At 47.9% G+C, this 16,067-nt stretch overlaps 1 protein-coding gene across 2 annotated transcripts in view; it reads left to right on the top strand.

Annotated features, from left to right (window-relative positions):
* Positions 1 to 14,820: 14,820 nt before the first annotated feature.
* The window catches only part of Vrk1 (VRK serine/threonine kinase 1), a 68,885-nt gene continuing 67,638 nt past the window's right edge, over positions 14,821 to 16,067 (top strand). For both annotated transcript variants that reach the window (XM_038337802.1, XM_038337801.1), the window contains exon 1: positions 14,821 to 14,928. The gene's annotated coding sequence lies outside the window, so the exon portion shown is untranslated. The remainder of the gene's footprint in view (positions 14,929 to 16,067) is intronic.

The raw sequence follows: 16,067 nt of genomic DNA, 5'->3' as shown, positions 1-16,067 counted from the left end.
GGGTGAAATCGTTCGGCAGGAATGGGTTTTTAATGATATGTTTCTAACTAATAGGGAAGATAACACACATTATACACGCTTGGGCTTTAGTAAGTGAGCCATACCAAACGATGCATTCCTTCAATCAAGGGACACTTGGTATGGACTGCGTGCCAGACGCCATGCAAGAGCTCTGCCCTGGGGTCCTCAGTCTAGCACAGAGGACGGGCAACTGCGCATGCCACATTCGTCTGGAGCTTGGAGACAGTGACAAGTTGTTGAAGAAGGGTGCAGATGGCTGAGAGCAGCCATGGCTTATAGATTTGGAGGGCGTGGGCTTTGGGGCTAGACCTGGAGGTTTCGAATCCTAATCCCACCTTAGAAGAGCTGCTGAACACTACTGAGTTCTGTCTCCTCCTCTTCTTTCTCCTGAGTTTCAGCCTGAAATGTGTGTGTGTGTGTGTGTGTGTATGTATGTATGTATATATATATATATGTGTATATATATATATATATATATATATATATATATATATATAATTTTTTTTCAGTCCCAGGGATGGAATCTAGGGCTGCTAGGTGTGGTTTTGTCTGTTTTTCCAAATGAAATTATCTGGGAAGAGGAACCTTAATTACCTCTTTTTTTATTTTTTAAAAACATTTATTTATGTATGTGAGTGTTCTATTTGCATGTGTGCCTGTGTGGCAGATGAGGGAATTGGATAGATTTAGTTGCTGGGAACTGAACTCAGGAACATTTGAAGACCACTGAGCCATCTCTCCAGCCCCTTAACTGTCTCTTGAATGGATTGCCTTCTTTAGATTAGTCTATAGGCAGTTCTGTAGGGTGTTTTCTTGGTTAATGATTGAGGTGTGAGGGCCTAGTCCATTTTGGGTGGTGCCACCCCTGGGCAGGTGGTCGTGGGTTGTATAAGAAAGCAGACTGAATCACAAAGAACAAGCCAGTCAGCCTTGTTCCTCCACGGATTCTCTTTCACTTTCTGCCTTGGGTTCCTTCCCTGCTCTGTCTCATGATGGATGGGAACTGTGACACAGAAGCCAAGTAAACCTTTCCTTCCACAATGCTCTTGGCCACGGCATTCCATCATGGTCATAGAAAGCAAAATAGGACACTGAGCTAGCTCTCCACCACCGAGCTATACCTCAAATGTTTCTTAAAGGCTTTAACACAAACTAACATCAGTGTCCTCTGCAGGGGACAGCTGTTGACACCCGGGCTGGTTCACTAGCCTTCCAACTGCTGTTTCCCTGTCCAGACTCTGGAGACCTTGTTCCAACCTGTATGATTCATTAATCAGCCAGAATTTCAGGGATGCTATATGGAGGATTTAGGGCCACTCCTCATGAGTCCCTCCATTCTGTCATATGCTCTTTCCCCCCTTTTCCAGCTGTGCTGGAGTCCCATCCTCCGACTCCTCAGAAGAGACAGTGGTAGCTTTCCTTTCTGGGTCCAGCACCCTGCGGCAGGCACACTGGGTGCTATTGGTGTGAATGCCCTACATCAGGGGTCTCCTTAGGCAGTGCTCCCCTTCAAGGACAGGCCTTTTGGTTTTTGTCTGCTTTGACACAGTAGTAGTAGATGTTATGACCTGAGCTACTCCACCAACACCAACAGAGCCTCCTTCCCATCCTCACCCCTTCTCTCTCCTCCCTCCCCTCTTCTCCTCACTCCCAACATTTAAATTTGACCCTTCAGTCTTCCTTCTGACACCCTTCCTTTCTGTATGTTTGAATTTCTGACCCAAACTATTTTTTTTCATTCTGAATGACTGACTGTTTTTTGAAAGACAGTTCAAAGAGCAACTTATGTTTCCTTCTGCCCCAGAAAGGGCTCACTTCCCTTTTACTTTTGGAGGATGATTTCACAGGGTACAAAATCTAGATTTCTGTTCTCTCTCTCTCTCTTTCTCTCTCTCTCTCTCTCTCTCTTTCTCTCTTTCTATATTTCTTTTTTTGTTTGTCTGTTTGTTTGTATTTTTGAGACAGGGTTTCTCTGTGTAGCTTTGGAGCCAGTCCTGGAACTCACTCTGTAGACCAGGCTGGCCTTGAATTCACTGCCCAGCGGTTTCTGGTTTCTGAAGCACCATAAATACTGGACCATTGCTGAGGCTTGTCTCAGAGGTCCTGCTGCTACCCAGAGTCAGGCTGATGTTTCGGTCAGGCAGGATGTTAAGGGTGTTCTGTGAGATCGCCTGGCTGCGGCACACCTCTTCACCCTGAGTGACTGCTGCCCAGAGGCTCCTGGGTTCTCCTTTTGTGCTTTTAGCCTTTAGGTGGTATGTTGCCCTGCACTCTGTCTCCCAGCAGGACAAGCAGCATGAGCTGTAGCTGCAGTGGCTCCATGCTGGGGGCCAGGTGGCCTGTGGGCCTAGGAGCAGCCCTATTCAGTAATGACGAGTTTCCTTGGAAGCTCCAGGCTGCTGCTCACCACCCTGTCCTTGTTGCTGGCATGGGACATGGCTGTTGTGCTTGTCGGCTGTGGACATTGCTGCTGCCCCACACCCTCCAGCTCCCATGAGAGCAAGCAGCAAAAGCGGCAGAGCTGGCCTGTGGGCCTAGGGCCAACCCTATTCAGTACTGACCTGTTTCTGCGGGAGCTCCAGGGAGCAGCCGCACATCTTGTCCTTGGTGCTGGCAGCCCTACAGCCCATTGGGCACAGCCTCTGTTCTTGCTGCCTGCTGGCTGAGGTGCTGCAAAGGGTATAGATGCGTCATTCTCTGCTGCACATGGCTCTGTTCTGCCACCTTTCTTTCCAATTCCATGAGTCCACTTTTAAACAGCATCTTCCCCTAAGTCTTGCCCTTTTCTTTCTTTTAGTTGCTCTGGAGCTACTCCAGGCCCTTCAGACTCCTCTTCTGCCATGTCACCCCTCCGAGCCTCCATGGGTCTCTCAGGCTCCTCAGAACTCCGAGGTGAGTGCTGGTAGCTACCATCATCTTTGTTTTCACTCGAGATTTTTAAATTCTAATTAACTAATGAGTTTTTATGGGTGTTGTCTGTGTGTGTAGAGACTGGAAGAGAGTTTTCAGTTTTATCTTCAGGATGCTGTCCACTTCCTTTACCTCCTTTGATAAGGTTCTCTTACTGGCCTAAAGCATGCCAATTAAGCTCTGCCTGCTGGCTGGTCGCCTCCAGAAGTTGTTCTGTCTCAGCCTCCTCAGTGTGGTATTGCCAGCTCATCCTGCCATGCCCAGCATTTTCATGCGGGGTCTCAGGATTGAACCCAGGTCCTCACGCTTGTGCAACATCTGCTTTACCAACTAAGCTGTCTCCTCAGCTCTCTGTCTTTCTGGTGTATTGTCAGACAGTCCATAGAAGCCTGATGCTTTCTCATAAGGCTTGGCCTCACCTCATCTCCCCTCCCCTCCCCTCCCCTCTCCTCCCCTCCCCTCTCCTCCCCTTCCCTCCCCTCCTCTATTTCCCCTTATCTCTCATCTCCCCTCCCCTCCCCTCATCTCCCCTCCCCTCCTCTCACCTGCCCTCCCCACCCCTCCCCATCTCCCCTTATCTCTTCCCTCCCCTCCCCTCCCCTCTCCTCCCCTCATCTCTCATCTCCCTCATATCTCCTCATCCCCCTAATTTCTCCTCATCTCCCTTCCCCTCCTCTCATCTCTCCTCATCTCCCCTCACCTACTTCATACAGAAGAGTATAATATGATGAGAGGGAGAGATGGGTTGGGTTCTTTCTCAGAGAGGTTTGTGGAAAAGGAGCTGGACTTTCTTTCCAATAGCTTCCCCTCTTGGCTCATGGAAACTGGAAGGTGGGAGCACCAATCCCTACATGATGTGGCCATCCCCTACTCTATAACTGTCTGTCAATTTATGTCCATCACCCCTCAGGCATCAGTCTTGTCTCATTCATCCCTATCTTGAGATCCTGACAGTAAAGCCATACTGGTGCTCAGCCAACGTTTGTTTAATGGATGGATGAACTTTAGGAACCAAAGGGCTCTGCAATAGGACCAGGACCTTCCTAGGCAGCATAATGCCTTTCAAGACCTTTGGGGCTTAGCTCAGTGGTAAACTGGGGCCAAAAGTGATCACGGGACACAATGATCAAGTTCACAAATTATCCTTGGGTTTGTATTTAAATTCCCAGTGAAAAAATGTTACCTTCCTTAAGTCAGGCTTCATGCCTCTGATGCAGGTGTTAGAATGTGAAAATACTGGCTGAGCTCAGCTCCCTGGCGTGAAATGCAAAGTCTCGGGAAATTCAAACCTACTTGTCAATGGCAGCCCAGGTTTCTTTTATTAATGGTCACTAATGGTCTGCAATCAAGCCACACCTGTGAGAGGCAAAATACCAATTGCCTTGTTTGTGGGGAAGTGAGTATGCTTTATCAACTTGCTGATTATTCCTTCTCTCCCAAGGTACTGGGCAAGGGACATTTGTGCAGAGCGAGGGGGAAAATGGCCACTTAGCTGTCGAAGGAGGCGGCGTGGAGCTATCACCGTGTTAGAGGCACACAGCTGAGACTCTGAAAACCCTACTCTGTCACTAACTAGCTGTATTTGTCCCTTTTCCGTCCTTTTAATGGACTGCCGACAGCTGGGGAACTTGAACAGGAATGAGGCATATTTAGCTCTCTATACAGGAGGCTGACAGGGCGAGCTGTGTGATATTAGCAAGGACAACAAGGCCACATCAGCTTGTGGCAGACAATGGTGTGATGGTAGGAAGAAGTGGGGAGAACGAAAGCCTCGCCAGTCACTTCTGAGGACAGGTGACCCAATGGTCTCAGGGCCTACCACTACACCTGCTGCTTAAAGTGTCCTCTCCACTGTATCACTGTTGCCCAGGCTGGTCCTGAACTTGAGATCCTACTGCTTCAGCTCCCCAGATGCTGGAATTCCGTGCCTGGCTTTCACCATCTTTTAACGCTGCCACACTGGTGACCATCGATGAACCTTGGAGCAGTGACCCACACCAAGCCTTTACCAGAACCTCAGGCCAAGGCCCCTTTTCTTCCCCGTGAGGCTCTGCTAATCACAGTGTCTTCTGGGTTGATCATGAGGATTAAGTAGGTCAATGTCTTCCACCAGCCTCATGCGCTGCAGAATTTCAACACTTTCATTCCTGTTCTTTTTGATGTTTTCTAGGAATTCTGTCAATGCATTTAACTGTCTGAAGTCACATTCTGGCTTTATGGATGCTCCCTCCATCATAAGTGAAGAAGAAAGGATTTCTGACCTGGGTCACTGCTGCGCCAGCACGGCAACTGTCGTTCTGAGCGAGGGACATCGGGATTAACACACAACACAACTTCAGGTTCTGCAGACAAGCCTTTATTAGACTTTCTCACACAGTATATATAGCCCTCAGCAGGGGAGGCCGAGCCAGCAAAAGCAGGAAGTTCATCACCCTAACTCACATGGCTTAGAGGTAAACATCCTTGGAAACAGTGCTGGAAACAACAGATTGTTCCTGTTTTTGTTCCTGTTTTCAACCAACCTCAAGAGTGTAAAACAGATCAAGTGGGGGTGCGAAGGCCTGTCCTCTAGGGACCCAACAGGTCACAAATGAGTTGCTGGGAGACATTGGTGAGGGGGAGAGACGGACTGCTGACCTGAGATCAGTTTGGGGCAACAGCTCCTGGGGCCACAGACAGCCTCCAGGCAGGCCCAAGCAGCTCTGTGACTCTGAGTTTGGGTCCCATGTTCATTAGTTTGACAGGACGATCACTATAAAATATTCCAGACCTCGTGGTTTAAACAGTGGGGACCCATTTCCTCTCAGGACTGGAAGCAGAAGATCAAGACCAGGTTGCAGGCAGGGCTACTCTCTCTCTCTGACTTACCAGTGCTGTCTTCTCCAAGGCTTCATCATGGTCCCCACTTATTTCCCCTCTTCCTCAGTATGTCCTCATTTTCAAGGAAGGACAGTGTTGGAGCTGACAGTTGGAACTGAGAGTCCTGCTACACTCTAGCCTGTCTTCCAGGACCTGGACCTTCAGCCCTTGTCCTAGCGAGTTTTCTGTCTGCTTGATACAAGCTAGTCATTCCTGGACGAGAGAGCATCAACTGGGAAAAAGCCCCCACCAGATTGGCCTATAGGCAAGTCTGCGGGATGTTTTCTGGATTGAAGAAAGATGTGGGAGGAATCGGCTCACCATGGGTGATGCCATCCCTGGGCATCCCAGGTGGTCCTGGGGTTTGTAAGAAAGTAGGCTGAGCGAGGCGGTAGACAGCATTTCTCCACAGTCTTTGCTTCAGTTCCTGTCTCCAGGTTCCTGCAATGATGGGCATGGAAGTGTTAGCCAAATAAATCCTTTCTTCCCGGGACTGTTTTTGGTCACTGTCTTTATCACAACAATAGAAAGTAAACTAAGATAGACTTTTTTTTTCAAGACAGGATTTCTCTGTGTAGTTTTGGTGCCTGTCTTGGAACTAGGACTGCCTTGAACTCACAGAGATCTGCCTGCCTCTACCTCCCGTTTGCTGGGATTAAAAGCACGTGCCATCATCACCTGGCAAGATAATCTTTTAACACACAAGTTTAAGAAAGTCTCTGGATTCTATCACTTCTGCTGAGAGTTTCAAAAGTATGAAATCTTCAAAGAGTAATTAAAAAACAAAACAAAACAAACCGATAGCCTGTCCCCAAATTTCAAAGCTGAAAAGTGCTATCTCTGTCCTTTTTCTTATCGGATTCTTTCACTGGGGCTTCCAGCTGGGAAGTCATAGGGTCTGAGGTGCAGCAAACCCCCCTGACCAGCAGGGAAGAACAACCACCAGTCGAGGATTCTTCTCAAATCATGCTTTATTGGAGCCTCTTGGTTGAAGGGAGAGCAGGAAGCGAGGGGCCCCCGAGGGCTAAACGGCAGCCGCTTATATAGGGAGAGCGGACACAGGTCGTGCCTGGATTGGCTACTCGCTCATCTTTCGATGCCCCCGGCCACGGGATTGGCCATGATTACTGCGCACTACTGCACATGTGAGAGGTTCTGTCTACAGCCTTGCCTAATATGGAGTTGTTTACTCGGTGGTGCAGGGGTTCTGTGCCATCTTGTAATGGCGGCCGGCAAATCGGCTTCCTGCACTGAGGTCCTTAGGAAAATGAGGAGGGGCACTCAGTGGTTCATATGAGCCAAGCAGAGCCCTGAGTCCTGACTCTCGGTGAACCCTGGCCAGCCAAGATGTTCCCACCCTGAACCACTGGCAAAGCTGCTGTTGGATCACTGATTTTGCGCCTGCCTTGGCGACCAGGTGACTGCTACCTGAAGATCAGGGAGTATTCTCCCTGCTTTTTGGTGCCTCTCTTTGTTTCCTTTGCTACAAAGGAAGACAGCTGTTATTGATATTATATAGATGAATATTATAAATCCTGCTTCTGTGGCTTTGGATAAGTGGCCAGAAACCTCCAAGACTTAGTTTCCATAATGGTAAGATGGGCTAGCCATGGTGCCTTACCCCAAAGAGCTGCAAAGACCGAATGAGGTACTTAGGACCACATCCTATGCCTGTTGGCAACAAAATCCTATAGAAACATTCTGTACAGATTACTAATAGAGTCTAGGTGGTGGTAATAGTGGGTAAAAAAAAAGAAAGAAAAAAGAAAAAAATTTCCATGGAGTAACTATATTTAGCAACAAATCTCTCCAATTCTCTGGTAATAAAAGGACTTTGTTTTGTTCAGAGTCCCCTTGAGTCCCACAAGCACGCTTATATATAGTGTCTTTTGTCCCAGAATCTTGGAGAAGCTCTGAAATCAAAACATGACAAGAACTGGATGGTTGCAAAAAGAAAAGTGACAATTGGCTTTTGTTTTTGAACAAGCTCGCCTTCCCTTCCCAGTTTGCAACTTGGCAGCTGGGTATGAGCATGCGTCTGTATATGACCCCAGTCTAGCCATGAAGGCACAATGACAGCTGCTTGTAGCTGGGCTCTGGAGATGGAGGGATGAGAGAAGGGACCCCACAATGCTCAGAAGGTGGAATTAAGAAGGCTGAGCAGAAGGGGTGTCTAGGGGTGTCTGCCTTTCCTATCCATCAGGTCAAGCATTTTACATACGTACTCTCATCAGCTGATGTGATGGATGAAGATGGTGTGTGTGTGTGTGTGTGTGTGTGTGTGTGTGAAAGTGGCAGGTGTGGTGAAATCAGTCATTTATACAAGTGACAGAGGAGGGGGCCCATCCTGGGCCTGCCCTTCCTTTCTTTTTTCCTTCCTTCCTTCCTTCCTTCCTTCTTTTTTCTTCTTCCTTCCTTCCTTTTTTTTTTGTTTGTTTAGTTTTGTTTTTCGACACAGGTTTCTCTGTAGCTTTGGAGCCTATTCTAGAACTAGCTCATGTAGATCAGCCTCTGCCTCCTGAGTGCTGGGATTAAAGGCATGCGCCACCACAGCCCGGCCCTGGGCTCTTTCTTATTCACAAACCCACACTGGCTTCCATCAGCATTTGGTTTCTCTCTCTCCAGAGAGGTTTGTCTTTGCTTTCGCAAAAGCATGAAGCAGGAAGGAAGGTCCACCTGCGAAGACTCAGGGTATGTGAGATCAGTGGCATCGTATGGGGAAGAGAATGAAGAGTAGAAATGCTCTGGAGGGGATTTCCCGGGAGGATAACAAAGTTGCGGGCACCTGAGCATCTCATCAGATCTATGTCTTCATCCTGTGTAATATCCAACTTTATTATGTGCTCCTTAATAGAGAAATAAGATCATTGTTGACTTCGACAGGCACAGATGACAGACAAGAGGCATCCTGATATCAGAGGTTAAAAATGTGACGAGCATGCACCTCAGAACTGATGAGAGAGGGCAGGTGGCGTGGCTCTGTGAGTAAAGGCTCTTGTTGCCAAGTCTGAGAATTTGAGTTTGAGCCCAGAGCCCCCATGATAGAAGGAGAGAACTGGCTCCTGCGAACTGTCCTCTGACCCCCACATGTGCCCTGTGGCATGCACTCAAACTCAGACAATAAATAAACCAAAGTAGTTACGTTCGTTAATTAAATAACATAACTAAAATTGAAAAAGTAATTGGCGAGAGATTGCATGTGTGGGGCCAGCTTCTCTCCTGTAACAAAGTTGACCGTGGGAGGTAGAAACCATGGTAGATATTTTAGGGACAAAGGAACTTAACATGGGGAGTTAAGTAACTTTGACATCATTGACAGGCTGGGCTAGCAGGTTTTGGCTGGTGCTGCGGATGCCCACTGGATCCATAGCAGCTCTGACCTCCTTACATTTTCCAATATCAGAAGGTAAGGACTTGGAACAGTCAGCTCTGCAGGGTAGTGTTAATCCTACCGGGCGAGAATAAGAGCACAACCACAACTTTTAAGCCAAACTTGAAGCAAGCTTTATTAATATGGTAGTTTGAATGTAATTGACTCCCACTGGTTCATGGGGAGTCGCACTGTTGGGAGGCGTGGCCTTGTTGAAGTGGGTGTGGCCTTGTTGAGGTGTGTCACTGTGTGGGCAAGCTTGAAGTCTCTTTTGATTAAGTGTCACTTAGTGTCACAGACACTTTCTGTTGCTTTTTGATCAAGATGTAGCCAGCACCATGTCTGCCTGCATGCTGCCATTCCCCCACCATGATAATTATGGACTGAACCCCTGAAACTGTAAGTGAGTCACCCCGATTAAATGTTTTCCTTTATAAGACTTGCTGTGGTCATGGTGTTTCTTCACAGCAATAGAAATCCTAAAACGATTAAATGCTAGTTGGGGTGATGGACACTGGCCAGGTTCATATCTGGGATTGCCAGGATATGGCACCAAAGTACATTAGTTAGAGGCTTATAAGGCATAACCCACAAGGGTAGTACTTCCTGTTTTCATCCCATCAGGGACAAGTATACATCCTGATGTACTTCCTGCCTACGTATCTCTTTGATGTAGGATGTCCTCTATATGCTGTGACCATGTGTTTCTCTTATTGGTTGATGAAGAAAGCGTATTCAGCCAATGGCCATGCAGAATTTACCTCGTCAGGAAATCAAAACAAAGATAGGGAGAGAGAGAAGATGGAGTCAGAGAGATGCCATGTAGCCTCTGGGGAAGCAAGATATGAGGTAAAAGCCATGAGCCTCATGGTAAAATATAACCTAATAGAAATTGGTTAATTTATAGTTAGAGCTAGCCAGTAAGAAGCCTGAGCCATTGGCCGAACAGTTGTAGTTGAAATAAAGCCTCAGCTGGTTGGTTATTTCATGAGTGGTTGCAGGGACCAGGTAAACAGATAGATCCAGTCCAGCATGATCACGGCATGGAGAAAAAGCCCCATCTATACCTCCTGCAACTTACGATCAAGCACATCCTGTTAGTTGGGACCACCAAGCTTGTTTACAGAAGAAAGCATGTGGTTTGTTACTCTTTGTGAACAACAGACCCCAGCATTCCTGGAAGTCGTCAAAGGGCAAGTGGGGTTTACAGGTTAGAGGCATTCTTGCTTTATAGATCTCTTGAGCGTGGTAATTTAAACATAAAACATAGCTTTAGCCCTCACAGTAGTAGCCTTTAGTGGATCAAGGCCAGTTCACGATCATCTTAGTTACTTCTGTTCCTGGGATAAAATACCCTGACTAAAGAAACTTGACATAGGAAAGGTTTTACTCTGGCTCATAGTTCACAGTGAGGTCCACAGGGTGGGGCAGGAGGCCTTAATGCTTGAAGCAGCTCTTCACACCAAATTCTCAATCAGGAAGCAGAGAGCAATGCATGTACCAGTCCTTTGCCATTTACAACTGGGGATACCAGCCAGGGACCAGTGCCTCCCCCAGTGGACAGGTCTTCCCATCCCAGTTAAGATATTCGGGAAGATCTTTGCCATGAGCCCCCATCCCCACCCCAGGAAATTCCAGATCTTATGAAGTAGACAATTGAGATTAACTATCTTGGTGGCTTTGGAGCATGGTCTGTTTATCTAGACACTGAGATCCTATATAAGTTGCCTAGCAGAATTATAAGAGATCATTTTCTCAGAAAGTAATTGTTGGGGACTGTGGATCCCCAGACCCTGAATTTCTTTTTTTTTTTTTTTTTTTTTTTTTTTTTTTTTTTTTTTTTTTTTTTTTGGTTTTTCGAGACAGGGTTTTCCTGTAGTTTCTAGAGCCTGTCCTGGAACTAGCTCTTGTAGACCAGGCTGGCCTCGAACTCAGAGATCCGCCTGCCTCTGCCTCCCGAGTGCTGGGATTAAAGGCGTGCACCACCACCACCCGGCCAGACCCTGAATTTCTTGTAAACGACTTGTTATGCTTACAGCTGCTCTGAGCAAAACAACTTGTTTTCCAGAGCCTTCAGCTGCTCTGAGCACCCTGAAACCCTAAGGAGTTCCTGATGGCAGGGGAGTGGTTTCTGGTAGGTTTTGGCTGGGGCGTGGCTATCAGTTAAAGATCCCTATATAAGCTGCCCTGGAACACAATAAAGGGGGCATTCTTGGGGAATTTAAGGATGACACATGTGTCTGTGTGTGTGTATATATGTTTCACTTTCCGGACCCCTTGCCTGGTGAACTTGGTACTCTACAAGCGTAGTACCGTAGTACACGTAGTACAGGCGCTACAGGACCGTAGTATATGTAGTAGCTCGGATGTTACAAGTAATAGATTTTCACAACATACTGTTTATTGGAATTTGTGCATGTACCTAGCTCTCCCACTAGATCTTAAATGTATTGGGACACTATGCCTGACATATAGGAGATGCTCAAAAGGGCCTGGATGAGTACCAGCTGAAACTGGAGACTCCTACGTGTTCTGCTCCCCTCATTTTCCTCCTTACCAGAGACAGTATCTCCCTGCGTTACTGTAATTAGTAAGGACACTCAGTGGCTTTGTTCCAGAGGGATCAAAGCCTTTCTCAAGCTTAACCTCATTTTCTCCCATTGGTCTGGGAGAGGCAAATTGCTAGTTAGCCAAGGATGACTGTTCCCACTCCACAGATGAAAACAAGGGCCAGGACTAACTCTTGGGTGGAGCCAGCACCTGGTGGCAGCCTGCCAGGGCATTATTTCTTCCTAATGGCTCTCTTGGTTGCTTGGGTTTCCCAGATGGAGTTTCCACCGAGAGGGAAAACAGCACCGACCTCCACTCTTTTTCCCAAAGTGTCTCCTGCTGTTGACGTCTACCTGTCTCTGTATAGATACGGTTACCAGGAACATAGAGGCTCTCAGAACTAAAAGAGGGCAGCCTGGGGCCTGGCTCTGTGGCAAGCCAACGCAGACTTTACACACCAAATTGTAGTTAGTCTTCCTCGTGGAAAACTTGTTTATACTCCCTAACCTCCATGGGAGTCACCTGCTTGGTCCTCAATGGCCCTGAGCTAGGAGTCCCACGACTTAGCTCTGACCCTGTTCTCATCACATCTCTATTGCCATGCTAGAAGGATTTCTTTTTTGGTTTGGTTTTTCGAGACAGGGTTTCTCTGTGTTGTTTTGGAGCCTGTCCTGGAACTAGCTCTTGTAGACCAGGCTGGCCTCGAACTCACAGAGATATCGGCCTGCCTCTGCCTCCCGAGTGCTGGGATTAAAGGTGTGCGCTACCACTACCCGGCTAGGAAGGGTTTCTTTACAGGAACTGCCTGAGGCTGTTTATAAAATGGCCAAGAGAAGAACATCCAAAAGCAGATTCAGGAAACATGAATCCCTTAAATCAAAATGTACAGAAAAGTATAATTCCTGTCTAACAGATAGTAGGGTATCCTGAAGTATTAATTACATGAGCATCTTTCGTGGATACTCTAACCCCCGGTTCAAAGAAAATGTTGGAAAATATTTGTTAGGATTATAGTTTTTAGTTTTGCTTTGATTTTGAGACAAGGTTTCACTATGTCGCTCTGGCTGTCCTGGAATTCACTATCTAGACCAGTCTGGCCTCGAACTCACAGAGATTTATCTCTTTCTGTCTCAGGAGTGCTGGGATTAAAGGCATGTGCTCCCAGGCCTGGCTGGAGAGGTATTTCAAAATACATGGCAGGGTTATGCTCTCAAACCTTTCCTCCTGAGCTCAACTCTTAATTTCAAAAACTCAGTAGGTTGCCTGGCCCTCACACCAATCTATCAACTCATAGAATGTGCTGAAGGTCTCCTGTGTCCCAGGAGTCGCATTCTGACTGGTGGTATTTCAGACATGCTTGTCACCATGGCGGCAGCTTGGACTGGTCTCCTGCCATGCTCGGCACTGGTAGGACTTCTCAGCACGTGTGGGTGGTGTTGGAGGTGTTGGCAACGGCCTTGGAACATAGCCTCAGCAAAGCAGCATTTAACTGAGAGCCATCCGGCTGAGGGTGCCAGAGCCACGAGCTCTGGGATACGTTCTTTTCCCACCTCGGAACAGACAATACACTGGCGCTGACTTAACTGTGCTTTGAGGTCAGCCAATCGTCAACTCAGTGTGGAAGCAGGGACCTTTTTCTCTGCATGTCTGTGGCGAGGTCAGGGGAACACGGTCACACCGTAACAAGCGAATTGCACTCCGGGCTCAGATGTGTGGATGTGTTTGTACGTGCAGAATGTCTTTCACTCAAAGCATTCCGACCACAGAGCCTTGCTGTGGGACTTCACACTCGTGAGATGTGTGAATCTTGAGACCTCTTTACTGACGGATATTCATCAAGAGCTCACCTTGTGCCTGCATTTCCGTCAGGGCGTATACAGCAAGCAGATGCCACAAGAGGATCCGTGGAGGAGAGCTTCTATTCGATGAGGCTGTTGAGAAAGGTGTGGGGCTGGAGCCACACCGGACAGAGCAGTGACTTGTGGCTCAGAGACAGCCATTGTGTTTTCAGCTTTAGCCCCCCTTCCCCCCCCCCCCGCGCTCCCCCCTCTCCCCCCGCGCGCCAATCACAGGGGCCTCATTGCATACTTGTGGGAGGCCCAGGGAGCATGACCTTTTCAGTTAAGGGACTTCCTTGCCTGTGTGTGTCGTTGGGAAGAAATCAGAAGAAACATCACCTTCTTTAGCTGACCTTTCTTTTCTTTCAGTTCTCGGGATCCCCCACGGGTCAAATTCAACAGAAGCCCGGGAGCAGTGGGACACGTAGTGCAATTCTTTTATGGGTCTACTGCACCGGCAGAACCCAAGGCGGGGAAGAAGCGGGAGTAGGTGGAGCTACCTAGGGCAGTGGATTCAAGATATGAAGGTCAATGTTACACTGCACACTGGGCAGCGACTTCGGTTTTGTGAGGGCTATTTTTTTCTTATTTTTATTGTTTTAGGATCCGCTTTAAGAAAACAACACAGGCCATGTGTGGTGGCATGCACTTTTAACTCAGCACCTGTGAGACTGAGGCAGGTGGATCTCTGTGAGTTCCAGGTCAGATTGGTCTACATAGTAAATTCCAGGATAGCTAGAGTTAGTGAGACCCTGTCTCAAAGAAAAGGAAAAGGAACAAACAACCTCACCCCAAATTTTAAATTGGTAAAACAATAGTAGAAACAATAACACCGCCCAAACCCAAAGCCTTTCCCAGGGCTTCAGAAGACTCAGATCCAAATTGTAGCTTAACCCGGTCTTTCCACCCTAGGACGATGGAGACAGGTGAAACAGAGCAAAGAAGACGGGCTTCGAAATCTGAAATAAGTCTCTTTGTCTACATTTTAATAAATCAAGCTTCACTTAGCTCTGGTAATATTTATTTAGGTTCTTACAGCTTTGAGTGCCACACTGTTTAAAACAGCCATTGGGCCGAAAACCACATTTCCCAGAAGTCCTCGGGCTCAGAGAACACTATCCCCCCCCCCCCCAATCTCCGCTGCTCAAAGACTACAATTCCCAGCATGGAGCGAGAGTAAGGACCACAACTCCCGGCATGCTCTCAGAGGTGGCCGGGAAGCGCGGCTTTTCTCTCGCCCCGCCTTTCCCATCGCTCGCAGCCAATGGGAAGGCTCAGTACTGCACGGTGTGGCGGGGACAGCGCCGTAGACAACTTGCGAGTCGAGGGAAGCGGCGGGAAGTTCGTACTACGCTGTGGACGACTGATTGGCAACTCTGGGTAGGGAGCTAGGGGGTGGCGGCGGGACGGTGGGTACGGCGTCAATTCAGAGCGGCGCCTGCTCGTTAAGGCCTCGGGAGGCGCCGCGGATGAGTCGGGCCTGCCCGGGAACCCTCGCTTCTTAGCCTGCTCGCAGAGCTGCGGGAAGCCGGGTTCTTGAAGGATGCCCGAAACGGGGCGCGGGCCTGGGTGGCGGACAAGGGATGACAGGGGCCTGGACCCGGATTGAGCCCGTCCCTCCTCTAGCAGCGGTGCGGCGAGGCCCTGAGGCGAGCCCCCAGGGCTGCCAGCTTCTCGCCTCCTTCCTGGTTTTGCTCCTCTGGCCTCCATCGCAAGTTCTCTATTTCCCTGTCTTCAAAGGCAAAAGTTAGGTTTCCTCCAGCGTCAAAGTTTATTTTAGACCGTTTCCAGCCCGAATAGCCATAGGTGTAAAACTGCGCCAGTGTCTTTCGAGAGATGGGGAGAGTGACTGACACGCTCTAGTCCTGTTGAGGTTACCCGTTTTCTTCTGTTGTCTAATCTTTAAAATCAGCCATTCTTTATGTATGAATTCTTCCTTTCCCTCCCCTGCTGCTCTTGGAACAATTTGGAAAGACGATTTTGCTATTGGGAAGGTGGTGATTAAACTTAGGGGATCTTTGAAGAGCTTCATTAATCTCTCTCTCTCTCTCTCTCTCTCTCTCTCTCTCTCTCTCTCTCTCTCTCTCTCTCTCTCTCTCAAACTGGAATTGCCCATCTGTTGAGTCTGGATTCAAAATAGTAAAAAAACCACAATGTAGAGCAGCACTTATTTTTAAGAGTTCAGGAAGAAGGCATCTCACTTTTTTGTGATATGCTAATCATATTGTTTGAGGAGATTTAACTTACAATTATGACAGGCATTCAATTTCTGATCAGTTAAGATAATGCTCATCTACCTGTAGAAAGGAATGCAAGTTGACATCACTTAATAATGGCTTTCCTTGTTGTGCCACAGATGGCAGTCTCTGCGACTCAGCTTCGCTGATGCAGTGTCTGTGCTAACCCAGGAACATGGGTTGAGTTGGATAACAAATATGTGTTAGGCATTAGTGATTCGGTGCAGCGCTAGTATCCAGTACAGATATCACTTTGATAGCTGTAATGGCTGCTGCTTATAC

Source organism: Arvicola amphibius, chromosome 7 (assembly GCF_903992535.2).
Source record: "Arvicola amphibius chromosome 7, mArvAmp1.2, whole genome shotgun sequence".
Taxonomy (NCBI): domain Eukaryota; kingdom Metazoa; phylum Chordata; class Mammalia; order Rodentia; family Cricetidae; genus Arvicola; species Arvicola amphibius.
Note: the sequence above shows the minus strand (reverse complement) of the source record. Positions and strands in the feature narration are given on the sequence as shown.